At 42.0% G+C, this 17,500-nt stretch overlaps 1 protein-coding gene and 1 long non-coding RNA gene across 2 annotated transcripts in view; one reads left to right on the top strand and one right to left on the bottom strand.

The window, feature by feature from the left end:
• The window catches only part of bsna (bassoon presynaptic cytomatrix protein a), a 192,735-nt gene that overhangs the window by 104,100 nt on the left and 71,135 nt on the right, over positions 1 to 17,500 (top strand).
• LOC115361960 (uncharacterized) overlaps positions 10,924 to 17,500 on the bottom strand; it is a 23,417-nt gene continuing 16,840 nt past the window's right edge. Inside the window, exons 2-3 of the long non-coding RNA XR_003928468.1 lie at positions 16,520 to 16,534; positions 10,924 to 10,936 (exon numbers count right to left, since the gene is read on the bottom strand). This is a non-coding gene — a long non-coding RNA (uncharacterized LOC115361960). The remainder of the gene's footprint in view (positions 10,937 to 16,519; positions 16,535 to 17,500) is intronic.

Raw genomic sequence — 17,500 nt, 5'->3', positions numbered from 1 at the left:
AGGTGCCAGAATTAATTTGGCAGAGATGTATTGATCTTTAAAGATGCTTAAAGTAGCACTTTCAAATGAGCGATGGACTGATATGAGGCTGGGATAAAATGTCAACATCATGTTTTTTTGTTGTTGTTGTTTTGTCATCTGATGAAATACCTTGATCTAATAAGAAAGAAGAAATTAGACACCGAATTGCTGAACTTAAATGATTATTCATTTAATTTAACGAATCGTTATCTGCTTTGTCGCTGTTTGAAAATGCCAGATATCGCCTGACCAAATAATCAGCCAACATTTACATTTTTAAAGCCATTATGTATCTTATAGAGCCCGCCGGCTCTTTACGGGCTTCTTGTTTCGCATTTCAATCACCGGAGCTTCGCAGCACAACCACCGTCCTCTGCTCGCTAAATTATATTGTTGTTTTTGTTTTGTTTTGTTGTGGTGGCCCACATACGAATAAGAAGCGGAGACGCAGCCACACAGACTGTCAGTCAATTTGTTCATGAACTCAATCTCGCGTCTATTTCCTTTTCTCATATATATCGAGATGACAGTGATGGAGAAAATGAATGAGGGATGAGATCAAGAGGGAGAGGCGGGGAGGAAGGGAAACGGAGAAAGAGATGAAGGAAAAAAAGATGGTGGGAGTGAGAACTGGGCCTCAGCAGGAGCTCCTCCGCCTGACAAACTCTTGCTGCAGCCTAATATTTATTATGAATCACTATATTTACTGACAAGTCCCTTCAAAAGCCTGTCAGCTCGGCTCAGGCAGGTCTTCTCCCCGCCTGCGGCTCAAATTATCATCTTCACAAATGGATGGATACTGCACTTTCCTCCACTCTATTATGTTAATACTGCAGGTGGTCCGGGGGAAATCTGTTTCTTTGGATGTATGTTGAATTCTGCCGGTGCGGCTCGAGTCAGTCGGCTGTTTCAAATGTCAGCGGCTGAAAAATCCTGCAGAGAGAGAGAAAAACACCTCTGAGACTCATGAGGTTTGCATTTACCGTAATAGTCTGGGAGGTGGTGGAGGATGAACCCACCTCAACCCAGTTCACCCAGCCTTTTATTTTCACAGCAGAGTTTATCCGCCTGCTCGGGCTGGTACAAATCTCCTCATCATCAATTCAAACAGCAGAGGTGGAGGTAACTAAATGTATTTGCTCATGTTACTGTTATTGAGTAGCTTTTTTGTGTACTTGTACTTTTTGAGTATTTTTTAAAGTCAGTACTTTTACTTCAGTACATTCAGTACATTCAGTACACAACCTGCTTCCGCTTTGTTGGTTCTACTTTTTGCCGTTTCCAAATTTCACAATAAAAGCCACACAGAAACTGCAGATGGTCAATGGAAGCAACAAACATTTAGGGCTCTAGTTTCCCGGCGCAGCGCGGGGTGGCGCAGTGAGGCGAACCCCGCGCAGAGCTAGTTTCGACCGGCGAAACGGGAGAGGCGGACAGTGTCCAAGTTTCGCAGACGGACTTGCGCGGAGATGGGAGTGGTGGCGCAGCGGGGGGAGGTGCCGACAGATTCAACTTGGCGCAGTGACAGTTTCGTGCCAAAAGCTCGCCTCCTGAAACCACGTCTACTTTCAGCGCAAAGCGGAGCGGAGCCGGCGCAGTGGAAGTTTGGCTGGCTGGCGCACATCACCAAAACCTCACAATCAGCATAAACGGTGCCAGTCTCCTTTGATCTGACATCAGCTGTGACGGGACAGTTGATATGGAGATATATGTATGTGCTGATTGTGATCGTAGCATTGAATAGTGTTTTTTTCTGTATTTATTGCATCGTTCATGTGCCTGACATTCCGGAAGCCTGCCTGTGAGGTTTTGGTGACGTGTGCGCACTGCTCGCCGGTCTCCGCTCCGCGCCTGTCTCCTGGGCTCCGCTCCGCCTGCGGCAATAGACCTCCATATCAGCTGTGTAAACTTTCATTACGCCTTCGCGCAGCGCATTTTAAAGGCGAGGACAGGGGCTCATTTGATTGGTTAAATGTGAATCGGCTGTGTCAAACCCACTCCACGCCTTCTCTCCTCCCCTCCGCCGGTAGGAGGGACGGCGGAGTACTTGCGCCACCGAGCATGGCGTGCCAAACTTGGAAAATCCACCTGGCCACACCCAGTTGGCGAAGCGCATCTGCGCTACGCCCCCGCCTCGCCTGGTCTGCGAAACTAGAGCCCCTAGATTCAACTGGCAAACAATGTGGAATAAGGAGAATAATACACATACATACACATACATGAATGAATGTATTACAATATAATGAATTTGAAATTACCCCATCCCCAGTAGTAAACAGCATCTCACCCGCCTGCATTATAGTTAAGGTAAGGTAAAGTTTTCTGAAAATATCATCATTTTTTCTTCAAATTGGTCTTTGTTTACCATCACAACACTGATAATAATTATATGATCGCTAAACAATTATGTAGCAGCCTTAGTAAATGCAGATGCAGTCTTGATGGAGGCTCCTGTACTGTTGCTGTGCCCTCAAAGGGAATTATTCAGAAAATCCCGCAGTAAAAATTCATTAATCCGGAGACGCTTCACTGCAAGATTTCTGTAAGGGATCTAACGTTTCACCTCATAGCAAACAAAATACAGAAAAATGCATGCATACCTTTGCAATTACAATAAAAAAAGTGTTTTTAATGGGAAAAAGTCAAGAAGCATGACTGGAAAGAAATGAAGACACACAGATAAATATTTCTATGATTTGCTGGGGAGGCATGAATTTCCCAAACACTCCCAGTGGAATCGCACAGACAGCACTCCCACACACTCCACGCCTCGCTCACCCTCACTTTCTGTCTCTTATCATACACACACACACACACACACACACACACACACACACACACTCACACACAAAAGCCCCTTTGCACACAGTCATAAACCAATTAGGAAACACCCACTGGACCACTCTGACCAATCAGATTATAATCCAGGCTTCCCTGGACCCAATGGGAGTAGACTCAGCCCTCTCTACCTGGCCAATCGGTCGTCTTGGATACAAATCAGTAAAAATCCTCGTATCGGACTGCAGTGTGTGTGTGTGTGTGTGTGTGTGTGTGTGTGTGTGTGTGTGTGTGTGTGTGTGTGTGATGTAGCTTGGAGGTAGGCAGTAAATTTCTCATAGGATTGAGGTGAGCTTTAACCTTGAGTAGCCTCAAGGGAGACAGAGGAGTGCAGTGTGTGTGTGTGTGTGTGTGTGTGTGTTATTGTGTTGTCAATAGCAGTAAACAGTAGAGGCTGGTGAACTGCTGATGGCTTCTGTGGAAATCTTTAGCTCATCAGGTTTCATTGTGTTTGTTATAAACGTAACTGGTGACTGCCTCAAGACAGACACACACGTTCTATTCTATTCTATTCTATTCTATTCTATTCTATTCTATTCTATTCTATTCTATTCTATTCTATTCTGTTCTGTTTTTATGACAGTGGGACATCCACCATGCATTTTACATGTTTTTCATTTTAAATTTAATTCAGTTCAGATCATTTTTATTCAGAGAGTCACTGCAGAGGCATCAACAAGTAACGCAATACAGGAAAAAAAATCACAATTTATTAAAGAAAAACCATACATATACACGACATACACTGCCAAATTAAGCTACTAATATAATAATAATAATAATAATAATAATAATCATAATCATAATAATAGTGCAATAACATTATAGTGCAGTGTACTGTCTTAGTCATACATGCTTATGTATTATAAATAAGCCACTTACCCACAGTGAAAAGTATGTCCTTCAAAAATACAAAAGTACTCCAGCTTTACGGTCAGTGCTGCTGTGCTGTTTATACAAACACACACAGCTGCTCATTATCTTATTAATGTCTTTTGATCATCATAACTGTTTTCTGTCTGTACTCTTGTTAATATTCTTTAAAGATTTGAGTCTGTATTTATGTGTCTCACTGTGTGACACTCGGGAAACCTCCACACCAGGAAAAACAGTGTTACACGCTTATACACTGTAATATTCAATTATCTACAGGGTAAAATGTGCCACAAAAAATAAAAATAAAAATAAAAATAAAAAAAGAATTAAATAAAAAATGAAATGAAATGGAAAAAGCAAAATAAAATAAAATAAAACTAAAAAGAAATAAAATAAAATAAAATGAAATAAAATGAAATGGCTAAGCAGCCATGCCTTTAATGTGAAGGAAACACCCTGACCTTCACATAGATCTTATGTCCCTGCTTCTCCAATAATCCATATTCTGGTCGATCGACTCAGTTCAATGCAACAGAATGGACTACCAGCATCCTCTTTCTCTGTGTGTGTGTGTGTGTGCGTGCGTGCGTGCGTGCGTGTGTTTGACTACCTTCAGGGACACACACCAGACTTAAGACCCGGTAACTGAGGACGGCTTGTCCAAATGGGGACAAAAGCAGCGTCCCCATTTGGAAGAAGAGTCAGCGGTTAAGGTTAGGTTTAGATTAAGATTAGGATTAGGTTCAAATTAGGATTAGGTTAAGGTTAAGGTTAGGTTTAGGGTCAAGTGTGTAGTGGCTTTGGTTGGGGTCGGGGTACATCTCCATAAACTGAATGTAAGTCTATGTATATATATATGTGTGTGTGTGTGTGTGTGTGCGCGTCCATATAACATTGTCAAATCTCTCTGTCCTCATCGCTCTGTTGCATCATCAAACAAAACAACACTTCCACACATATGAACACACGTCGTATTTGTACTGTTTTTTCTTTTTTTCAACATGAATGTACAGGATGTATTAGTGTGTGTGTGTGTGTGTGTGTGTGTGTGTGTGTGTGATTACATAAGAGCGTTACAGGACAGCTGCTGTGTTACTGCCAACATCGTTAACCCCCTCCTCCCCCCTCAGCCCCCTGTCCCGCTCCTTTCCCGTCCTCCTCCTCTTTCTTCCGTCTCAAAACAGGAGCTGATGTGGAACTAAAGCCTGAATTCACTGAGAGAATCAGGACAGTCTCTCGTGCTGGAAATCCCTCTCTCTCTCTCTCTCTCTCTCTCTTTTCATGCGTCCTCCTCCTCATCTTCTGATCTCACCCATCCATCACGCGCTCCCTCTCCTCCTCCTTCCCTCCCCTCTCTCCCTCTTTCTTCTTGCTTTATTCACTCCATCTCACCTTTGACCCCTCACCTAGTTTTTACGCCCGTGCTGTCGTACATGAATTATTACCCTCCACATGAAAACAGACTCCAGTGATTTCAGGATGTCTTCCCCTGCCTGTTAAACGGCAGGCGATCCCAGCGGAGTATTTCTATACGGTCACCTGCAGGGCGGAAATTTATCCCGAAATGGCATAATTTATTTTTAGCACTTTCTCATTAAGCCTCTGAGTTTCTGAGTTCAAATAAAATCTTGTTTTTCTTCAAACAAGGTAGAAAAAAAAAAAAAAAAAATCTGCCCGTGCCAGAGATAATCCCACTTGTTTCCAATGCGAATTAATTTATTTTTGTCATTTTTTTTTTATCCTAGTGAGCTGATCTGCCTTATTCTGTCTTGTTCCATCATATTTATACTCATTCCAAGAAAAGAAAATCCTAAAACAAGGTAAACTGCACCAGAAACAAGTGGGATTATCTCATCCCACTGTCAGATTTTTTTTTTTTTTTTTTTTTTTTTTTTTTACTGTGTTTGAAGAGAAACATGATTTTAGGACCAATCATGAGACACTGAGTGACTTGTTAAGAGATTTTTGCAGTGTGTTCTTGCAAATAACAGTGTGCTCTCATTATGCTAATAATAATCAACTTTATTTTTTTTTATATGGCATTTATCAGACCAAAAAAAAGGAAAAAATCAATCTTCTTTTTACAGCCAGTCAAAGGGCTGTACATCCATACAAGAACAAAAGTAAAAGCACAAGGAAAAGGAGGACAATAGGAACAGTATAAGAAGTTAGAAAAGTAAGAACAATAGTCAGTGTAATAACAGGAGCCAAAAGAAGGCCAGATTAAGACGGTGCAGACGTAAGAACAATAAAAAAAAAATGTACAAAAATAAAAAAAGTAGCTCACAAACTTATTTTTAGTCTTTCCAAACTTTCCGAGCTTTGACTGCACCTGTTTCCTCATCCTGCGGTCAACACGGAAAACCATCAGAAAGGAAAGAGCCCGAGGAAACAACATCCACTCTGCCATCTGTCCTGTCACAAGTGTGTCTCGTACCTGCTGCTCGCAATCATGTTGCACCGTGTCAAATTAAAATCGCTTAATGGGGTTTTCTTTTCCCGGCAACGGTGGACTGAAAATGCCAGGTGTTTTTTTTTTTTTTTTTTTGAACAGCTAAAATGCCAGATAATAGGCCCTGTAACCTTGTAATAGTAAAGCACCCACGGTGAAACTTAAAGGTGCTCCATGTGAGGCGACACTGATGAAGCCGTAACACTGATGAACCCTCGATAACAGATAATGCATTCAGATGAGCTCAGCTAACACGGAGCTGGAGCTATATGGTAAGAATAATGGAGATGGAAACCAGGTGTGTATTACTTGCAATTCAGCAGAACCCGTACCTAACAAAATAAATTATTGATGTTAAAATCGCTACACGCACATTTAGGCGATGAGGGGAAACGAAAGCAACGTGATGCCGGGCGCCGTTCCAGTGCATCGCGTCGAAATCGTCACGGAGCATGCTCGTTTTTGCAAGTCATGGCTGTTGCATACACTTAATCGTGCATGCACTAAAGAGAAATATGACATTTAAGGGGTATGTTCACAATACTGCAGCTATGTCCTGACAGTGTGGTGCAGCTCGCTGGCTGATTCAGCTGTTTCCCAACTTGGCACCTGTGGTATTGCATCCATAATCACACCAGGGCGTGCACTCCCGAGACACACAGCTGTCTGCACACAGAAAGAGTTTCCTTCAAAATGCAAAACAGACTGGAACTGCTCCCACGTCACTAAACAGTTGGAAGAGCAGCCATAAAGAGGCAGCTTTTGTGTAAATATTAAATAATTCAGGGATTATTAACCTGCGGGCTTGGAGTGTAACAGAGTTACGGGGCCTGTTTTGTTTTTTTGTTTTTTTTTTGTTTTTTTTTACAGTGCCTGGTTTTACAAGTGCTATAATTTTAATGAGCCTGGTCCCAGATTGTGAACCGCAGGCTGAGGAGCTGCAGGCACAGCCGCTTCTCTGTGCAAAACAGACGTGCACTGCCACAAAAACACATTAGGAAGATGTGCTCCTCCTGGAAAAAGCTTGATCAGCTGAAAGCTAAAACGATTTGATTTCACCTTTTCAATCTGCTTCAGTGAAAGACACATGTCCAAAAGAGGGAGGAGACAGCTTAGATGAGGTTTAAGTGAAATCCAACACTCGGTATTTGAGGAACATGTATGAACCCCCTGTCAAAGGTGCATGTGAGACCATAACATAGATGCTAAATAATCTGATAATAACGTTTAGCTTTACATCACTAGTTATCAGTATTTTCCACTGGTGGATATTATGTGTTAGGATGAAATCCTTTTAATATTCATGCAACTGTCCATGTAAAAACACGGCTCAGCCCACATGTTTGTGTTTCTTCAAGATACCATTTCAGACCGCTGGATGCTGCCTGCTGTTTTGTCCCATGTGCCTCGTCCCATTTTCTCTCTCTATTGATCACACTGTCAGGGGTCTTCCTAGCCATGCGTGTGAATTAATGGTTATAGGCTATTGATCTGGGAACATCTGCTTCTCCTTAGCTTTTGCTCCTCAGAACAAAGACGAAACACATAGAAACTAACGAGAACATAACCACGGGTTTCACCATCGTGTTTTGTCAATTAAATCTCTTTTATTCACGCAGTAAAGCTTTGCTGAGCAGACATGCTGTTGGTTGTCGGTGCCCTACTTTTTAGCATTCATACAAATACACGCGTGCATGTAATTGTATGCATTCATATACAGAATAATGTCAGTGTGCAGCGGGGAAGACTCTCTGCTTTGTTAGATTTTCCTCAGCAAGGCTTAATTCAAACTTTCAGCCTCCTGCTTCCCAGCCGGCTTCTTCATCAGACCTTTGGGTATCCACATTACAGAAATCCATAGATGTGCAGTTAGCTTGTGTGCAGTAAGTGTGTGTTACGCTCTGTGTGTACACGTACTCGTAAGTGCATTTCTCTGCTTTAATTTGATGCATGAATTTATTTTGGATTTGCAGCTTCTCTTGTGGGAGCTGGTGCTTTAATCAAGACACAAATCCAGTTACAGTCTGTCCAACTTCAGCTGGACAAGCCTGAACTCTTGGACTCAAAAAGGAAAACTTCATGTATTATTTTTGTATTGAATACACACCTTGTGCTGCCTTCAACCTCCGAGGAAGACAGTTTTACCCACAAGGCATCATTGTAAACTCGTACTCCAAAAATGCCAGCCTCCTCTGATCCACTGCAAAACACCAGGGCCATCATTTCATAATTTTACCACAGCAAAACAAACAAACATATTTTCACTGAAATTTTACTGCAAAAGTTGCTTTGCAGCAATATTTGAGCGAAAATATGCGTATTATATGCGGGAAATACTGAGTATGCAAACAGACACTTGGATTATACTGCATACTGAATAACCACACTGAAATCTCTGAAAAAGCTTTTTTTCTGTGGTAAAGGGGATTTGATTTTCCCTGACCGATATCTGGTAACATGAGCATGAGCTCTCATTTTCATTTCATCAGAACAAGAATGACACCTGATGTCATTCTTGTCATTTACGTGAAGACAAACGCCTCCATTGTGTTTAAGAATCAATAGTTTTAATCTCTTTAAAACAACTTCAGTATGTGCATCTGTTATTATCCATGGTGATGGTCAGTTTTCTTGTCCCGGTCTGGCTCTGGCTCAGCTTCGTAACATCACCAACACTTGTGTTTTTGTGAAGTTAACAGGCAGGTCAGGCGTCTGGAGCCTACATTCATTTTGTTCTGCTCGACTTTCTAAGCATCATCAACTGCTGGCTGTCAGTTGTCAAAGTGTAGTTTCTCTTACCCATAAACCCTTGTGTTCGAGGGTTGTTTCTCGTTGTTGGTCCGGATTGCATTCTCGCTTCTAACAGATCACATTTTCAGGTGTCTGGGTTTGAAAAGACACCCCTCTCGACTGGCCAGATGAAACAAACTAAAGAAGTGAACCCTCCACAACCTCCATGAATAAACCGGTCCAAACGTGCTTAATGCACATGCACCCTGAAACAGATTTTTCATTAAAAACCATTAAAAAAATCAAAGTCTCTCTCCGTCCCCATGCCTGGCTGCCCACACAGCTCCGGCACAACAGTTTCTGATTTGTCCACTCTGTCCCACACCATGTAAAATATATAACTGATGGAGGCAGAGCATCGGCACTGACACCTAATCAATGTTTATCAGAGGCTGTTTAAACCAGCGGTGACAGACAGGCAGCGTGTCATCACTGCTGCATACAGCCCATCGATGACAAATAATCAGGTACTCATTTTGTCTATGGGTGGTGGACGGTGTGAGTGTGTGTGTATGTGTGTGTGTGTGGTGGGGGGTTCTGAGTATGCAGAAACTTTTCCTCTAACCATCCCCTGCCATGCATGCACTTTGATAATACCTTGAAAATATCGGCCAACATTGCTGCCAAATCAGCATGGAAGATGCTGAGAGAAAGAGAGAAAGTGCCAATAAACATAAAGTAAATTGTATTTTCTCCTCATTTTTGAACATTCTTGCAGCCTTTACAAAATCTCTCTGATTTCTCTGTTTGTAATCACAACATGCATTGGTATATGAGCACAGACAAATGGATATAAAGCAAAATAAATTCTTGGGTTCCATCTAATATTTTGTTTTATGTATTTTTTTATTATGATGCACTGAAGGTAAACAACAAAAGTTTTTTGTGGTCAGTTATAAAATTATTAATGCCTTTGTCAATGCATTTGCTTGTTATATCAGGTTCAGTTTCATTGCACAGCGGTTCAAAAGTGGCTTTGGACATTTCTACCTACTGCAGCCTCCAAAGTCGATGTTTATTGCTCTGGTGAATAGATTTTCCCGCTGTAGTCGTAAGATCATTAGCTGGTCTACGATAACAAACTTGCAGAGGAAAACGAGAGGAACTGGAGCAGACTGATTCATTTACAGCTTTTAATGGTGAAAACTAGACTTTACTCTGTCTTCATCTCAGTAAACATGGACAAACACATGAGGCTAACATCATATATAGTCAACCTAGACCTGTCTCTGGATGATTCGCTGAACAAAACTATTGGATAATGAACCTAAGGGTGGGAGCTGCAGCAGTCTGTGTCCAAGTGCTGCTAATACCATATGAGAAATAAAAGAATATAAACCTCTGTTAGACTCTACAAAGATAAAAGCACAAAAAAAACACACAGGAGCACACAGTCAGAATGAAAAATCAAATAGTTGGAGGAAAAAGCAATACTTCATTAGTGCCAAAAGGCTACCATCATGTCAGAAACAAAACACAAAAAGCTCTCTTCAAGTTACACAGATAAAACAACAAGAAGCATAAGAGCAGGCTTCCATCACATTTGACAAATTAGACGAAACGTGACAAATTCAGTTCTTCGTTTATGCCAAAGGGCTCTGCAGATCGGTGTGATCACCTCTAGGAGACGATGAAATTTTCTCTATTCCCCAAAAACTTTCCTCACGCTGCAGAGTTAGCCTGTGTACAAAGTCGAGCGCGAACATAATCCATGTTTTGTGTACGTATTACAGTCTTATGTTCAGATCCGCGAATCTATAAGGCTCTTTGAGTTTGTCCGACACACACCAGACCGCAAGGACGTTTCAGCACGGAGACAACATGTGTGCTGCTGCAGCTGATAAAGGATTTAAAAGGATATTTATAACAGGATATTTTTTACCCTATTAAACATTACCATGTACTTTGTACTTTATTTTTCTTCTTGTAAAAGTAGGAAAGTAGGAAATACGGCCAACACTAGCTGAAACTAAACATAATTTCTTCAGAGACTCCTTTTGTCGTGTTGATATCTTTTTAGTAGGAAGCCAATTTGTTTCTTTAAAACTAGATGATGGAGAAACACCTGAACTGCATTTTACTTTTTGGGAGAATTCAAAAGTTTGCCAAAAAATGAATTAATTCATCAGATATTAATAGAGACGGTTAAAACAAAGAGAGGGCGAGTTAATAGAAAGAGAGATGTGGATGATGTGGAGATGAAGAGGAAAGAGAGTGAAGCAGAGAAAGAGAAAGAGGAACAGGAAGAGAGAAATGGCAGCAGGTCAGACTGACAGGAGGGAACAAAAAATACAGAGACAGAGACATTTTTTTAAAGAAAAAATAAAGACTAACAGCTGCAGTCACAGAGAGAGAGAGAGAGAGAGAGAGAGAGAGAACCTGTACCGGTGTTTGTGCAATTGCTGAATTCATCTGTATGTGAGTGGGCTTCGTTCTCCTTGTATGTGTGTGCATTGTGTGTTGATGGTGTGTGTGTGTGTGCGCTCTCACTGTGATCCAGTGTATTATTAAAGGTGGTGGTGGAGTCGGTGTCAAACACTACACAGACATCAGCCTGCAGGTGCAGTGCAGTGCTGTGACACACACTCACACACATGCACACACACACTGGAAGCCCGCTGTGCAACAGAGGTTCCTTTGCCTGTCACAGTCAGGCTCAGATTGTCGTGTTTTTCGGGGAATCCCAGTCTTTTTTTTTTTTTTTTTCCTCAGCATGACTCTTGGCTCTGAGGTCGGGAAGTTCCTGCGTCTAAAAACATGAACATGCCTGTGATCTGGAGTGTGTGAGGCGTGCACTGAGATTTTGCTCTGGAGCTGCAGAAATAATCTCATTGGTTGAGTTAAACCTCAGTGGGCGGAGCCAAAAGTCTTCAAAGGCAAAGAAGGAGCTGCAGGTGGAGGTTGTTGCCTTCAGGCTCGTGACAGTCTGTTGATACTGATGTGACTGTTGAATAATGACCAGATATTTGCATATAAGTAGCAGCAGTAGTAGTAGTAGTAGTAGTAGTAGCAGTATTTTTATTCAGTCATCCTACATAATACAATAAGTATAAACAGTCTGCAGTCTATTGTAAACTGAGAAATTAAGAGTTAAGTAATGACTGAAAAGGCATATATAAGCATTACAGGCACATATTAGGATATATAAGGAGGATGTGATTGGATGGGAGAGTTAAGGTCTGCCTTGTGTGTTTGCTTCTGCCCTGTATGCTTAATTATATATGACTGTCCTACATTCTTAGTGATTTAAGCGACCCTCCAGAAATAAAAAGTGGTGATAAGATAAAAAATCATTCACACTTGTAACCTCAAAAATAGCCTTATACATCATTCCTTTGAAAACCAAATGTGATATAACATGAAAAAGCCTGACAGAAGAAATTGTTTGTGTCTAGCATTAATACTGGAAAAATCTTTCATAAGTGTTCTCAGGCAGGAGTTGGTAAACAAGTTGTGTATGTGCACTGCAAAAAAAAAAAAAAAAAAAACTTTTCAAGTCGTCTCATATTAAGGGTTAAAATCTTTTTTTTTTTTTTTTTTTTTTTTTTTTTGTTAAGACGGCCTCCAGTGCAGTTTCACTTGTTTCAGCATTTTTTCTGTGAACAAGTAAAAATATGTTGAACTTGAAACAAGACAGAATGAGGCAGATCAGCCCACTGGGATCAAGAAAATGACATTTTGATTCAAGAAAATTCAGGAAACAAGTGGATTAGTGTTGGAAACAAGTGAGATCTGCCAGGAAACAGGACTTTATAAAAAATGAATATGAGACTAAAGCGAATTGTTAAGCTGGAGATTTTTTTTTTTCATTTTGTCGACTGGATTTCATTGATTCTTTTGGAAATATTTCCTGTACTGTATGTGTTATATGTGTTGATTCTCTCCTTCAAATACAGTTATAGGTCAAATTATTAAAAAAAGATGTGGTTATGCATTCCCTCCAGATGTTCAGCCACATGACCAAAGACATTTTAGGTATTATAACAAAATACCTGCACACCTGCATTGACATACATGGGTTATAAACCATCTGAACTCCAGATCGCAGCAGCATCACAGTGTTCCCGTTGCAGAGCTGGACATGATCCAGACATGAAATCTGAGACTGACCTGAGAGCAGAGTGTCCATGTTGGAGAGCGTCCAACACTGACTTCATCATATGTGGGTCAAATCTTGAAATATCCCAGTCATCACTTTTCCAGATCCTTGAGGTTTTCGCGCAGTGAAAGTCCAAATCTGCTCAAAATATTATATAAATACAAACATGCTGATGTAAATTCTGTGTTTTTTTGTTCATTTATTCATGGCTTGGTCGCCCATGGGGAAGCCTGCTGATTTTCACTGGGAAAGCATTCAGTCACATTTCAGCGTTGCACAGAAGCGGAGAACGGCTGCATTTGTTTGTTTGTTTGTTTGTTTGTGTCCGCGGTTGATTGTTACGGGGCGCCGTGTTTGTCTGGCAGTCGGTCGGTTTGTTTGGGCCGTGGGTCTGTTTGTTAGGATGTTGAATAATGGATTAAGGTGTTTGTCAGGTTGTAAGGATGTCTCTGGTCCTGTTGTCTCTCACGCAGAAGTCTGTTTGGTTTTTGTTTTTTTTGTGCGAGTGGTCGTGTGTTCTTACTGCAACACGATACAACACAACGTAACAGAATATGGTACAGTGTGACTGGACACTAAAGCATGACACGCCGTACTGTACCGCACCATGAACCGTCTCTCAGAGGAGACCGAGGCTTCATACATACACACATTCATCTGCCTCCCACTTGCATTCCTTCCATACTAACAAATTATAGATATATTTTGAGAAAAATCTGGGTGGCTACTGTGAAATAAAGTGAACATGATGAGTGTTGCGCTGACAAAATGTCCTTTCTGTAAGTCATTTTGGACGAAAGTGTCTATTAAATGATGTAATGCAGTGTAACTTAATGTAATATCACAGAACTAACAAGTGGACATCCAAAGCTAGTTATCATTTAATTCATTTCCTCTCCTCTTCTCATCTCTCATCGTGTTCCCAACTCTACAAAATGGTGTTTATTTAAGGTAGAAATATATTTGTTCTTGTTTAATTCCACTTTTGGTGTCAACTGCTTGTGGTAATTACCTGTCAGTGTGATGCCTTTCTCCTTGAATTTTTCTTCTGATGGAGTTTGAGTTTCTCTTTTCTTCTATTATCCGTTCAGCCGCGGTGGCTGTCGCTGCTCGTGCCAGCTGCTCAGTCCTTCCTCCTCCGTTTCTTCCAAACAAACTGGAAACATAAAACGTGTCACTTCCTGTGCTGCAGGAAACAGCTGTCGAACAGACACCAGCACATTGTGACAAAGAACAGTGAAACTGATATTGACATATATATTAGCGACACATTCTCATCCCCAGGTCGTCAAATACCGCAGCTTGGTCACGCCTCCTTTCACGTCTGATACCGAAGCCAAAGGCACCGTTCAGCTTCAGGATGAGAAGCGACGGGCTTTTTTTACTTTTGCCACGTGTCACGTCACATGGACAATATTTCTTCAAACAAATTGAAATCATTATATTAGAGATTCCAGCTGAACTGTTTACATGGAGGCTAAATAAAAATGTGCATTTACTTCTGACATGCTCAATTTGACATTTGACATGCTGGGAAGCATTTAATCTGCTGGAAACATAAATATAATCCAGGCTAAATCATGTTGTCCCGTGGTGGCGCCCCCATCAGGTTGTCCATCAGACTGTAAAAATGATCCTGGCTGCTGGTTTGGACTTTTATTCTTGTAACAGGAAGCCTTCAAACCTTTCTAGCAGGTTTGTGATTTGCTCGATGGTTCGGTGGATTCCAGCTTTGTTCGTCTTTTCAAACTCATGTTTCAACAACTCGCGGTTTCCAGCCTTTCCACTACGGAGGTGTTCAACAGTCCTTTAAAGAGTTAATCTAAACAAAAAAAATTATCAGCCACAAACCAAGTTGTGTTTTGCTGCTGCCGTGTTTCTGTCCCTCCCAGAAACTCGTCACATCACCCGATGTTCCTCCACGTGGGGGAAACATAAGCAGAAAGACTCGGGCCAGTCTCTTCTGATTGAGGTGGTTACATGAGGCATTTGTAATCTGATTGGGCTGTTATTCTGATTACTAGTGGAATATTATGGTCCATGTAAACACCATTAGTGTCAGGTGGTTTAGGCAGCAAAACAAATCGGGTTCGGGTTAGGGTGAGTTTAGGGTTAGGCCCCAAAACATAAAAATGGACACGGTCTCGGTCTCGATCCTGTGACTCACACACCCACCGTCCGACCCAACCACCTCCCTTTGTGGACTTTCTCGCTCTTCATACCACATCATCATCCTCCATGTCTAATATTGACATCTTTCGCTTGTAATGGGTGCCTTTGGCCTCAGTATCAGACGCAGAAGGCCGTGACCCAGCTGTGGTATTCGACTTTACCACCAAAACATGTTTACCTTTGCATATTTTCTCGCTCGATGGCGAACGGTCGGAGCGACGGCCCTTCACCCCAAAAAGGTCACAAGTTCATTCACTCGTTTCCCCTCGGACGATGACGCCCGCCTGCTCCCGGGGAAATTACAAGACATTACAAAAGTCATTACAAAAGGCAGAATGCAGACTGACCCAGATATTATGTGCCGGCACAGTGCACAAGAAAACATGTGGGTGTTTTTAGACTCTGCGAGAAGCTGACTCAACATGCTGTAACTCAGGGTCACATACACACACACACACACACACACACACAGCGAACAGCCAGAGGACCTGGGAATGGCGGGGATGAGTCAGATGACAGTGAAGGACAGGCGTCAGCGACCTTTACACGCTGTCCCTGGCTCTGTGTGTGTGTGCGTGTGTGTGTGAGTGTGTTTGTACTGTATCACTGGTGGAGCTGAATCTTTTGGCCATGCGAGGACTCTCATAATGTGGGATTATCTTCATTTCCACTTACAACAAAGTGAATTTATCAGTCTCGGATGTTACAACACGCTGCAAAAATGTGCATCTTCACCTTTTGCACATTTATTAGTGAGGCGTTTCTGAGCGCAGACACACACACACACACACGGAGGAGAGCAGGTAGGCGTTGAACGTTCAGGACATGTCGACAAACAGCCCGCTAAATCATTTAATCTGCTATTGAGTCACACAATCTTGTTTTTCTTACAGCAAGGCGGCAAGAAAACACTGCCACCGGGGAGAGATTATTTCAACTTATTTATATGGATATGAGCTGAACTTCTTCCAATGCAAATGCAACACAACTGGAGACGTTATTATTATTTTTGTTGTTGTTGTTGTTGAATCAAGTCGTGCTGAATTTAGACTAATGTTGCGATCCTGTTTATTTCAAGATGTTTCATCATTTGTCGCTCAACAAGCAGAAGCCGTTGTCTCACCTCTGTGGCATTGTAAAGTTTTTCAAAAGGCAAATTTGTTTTTTTCACAAAAACAGCGTCTGAACTTTTAAAATATAACCAACTTACTGTAATTGTGCATAAGTCAAGGTTTTTGCCCCGCTTGCTGTGGTTTAGGAGAAATTTTGACTTTTGGAGAAAATCCCTCCACAGTTGTTACTCGATGCATTTTTTTGGGGCGCAAAACAGGCGAATCTGTGGGGTTTCAGTTTGCACAGACTTTACACGTGCAGCCGCGCTTTTAAACTGGTGTGTTTTTACACAAGCAAACGTGGTCTCATGCCGCTTTTGAGGCTCTATTCCAGATTAAATGAGTTGTTCTGACGTGAGAGACGAGTGCAGTTTACTTGTCCTTCTGTTTGCTGCTCGATAGCAGCGGGAGCAGCCACGTCTGACCCTGTTAGCTCTCACCCGGCTTCGCTCCGCAAAGTTGCTCTTTTTAAAGAACGGAGCTCGTGTTTTTGTCTAAATGTCAACAGTGCCTCAGCTCGGCTCTGTTCTGCAGTGATGCTCTTTACACACACACACACACACACACACACACACACACAGAGACACACACACAATCACCACATACTGTATATGCACGCACACACTCAGATACAGGCAGACAAACACACACAAGAACATACGTATTATACACACGTGCACCCGCGCAACTACACACTCGTATTGGCACAATACACGGAGCATGCACACACACACACACACACACACACACACACACACACACACACACACACACACAAACATGAGAGAAATCCTGGCCCCAGAGCGTATCTCAGCCAGAACTGCCAGTTTCATGAGGCAGAACTAATTCACTGTACATTTTTGGAATCCGCCTCTATTTTCTCTCCTCCTCTCCCCCCTCTCCTCTTCTCCTCTTCCCCTCATCCTCCTCTCATCTCTCTTTCTAATTCGCTAATATCCTTATCCTCTCCCTCGGCCTCCCTCTTTTCACTCTGACATTTCGCCGAGCTCACTGATTTTCAACCCCCCCCCCCTTATTCTCTTGCTAATTTTCTCTCCCTCTCGGTAACTCCATCCCTCCCTCCATTCCTCCCTCCTCCTCCATTTAGCCCACCATCCCTCCATCCCTCCTCATCCCTTC

Source organism: Myripristis murdjan, chromosome 7 (genome assembly GCF_902150065.1).
Source record: "Myripristis murdjan chromosome 7, fMyrMur1.1, whole genome shotgun sequence".
In the NCBI taxonomy this organism is placed as follows: domain Eukaryota; kingdom Metazoa; phylum Chordata; class Actinopteri; order Holocentriformes; family Holocentridae; genus Myripristis; species Myripristis murdjan.
The sequence above is the reverse complement of the archived record's forward strand: the minus strand, read 5'-3'. Positions and strand labels throughout refer to the sequence as shown.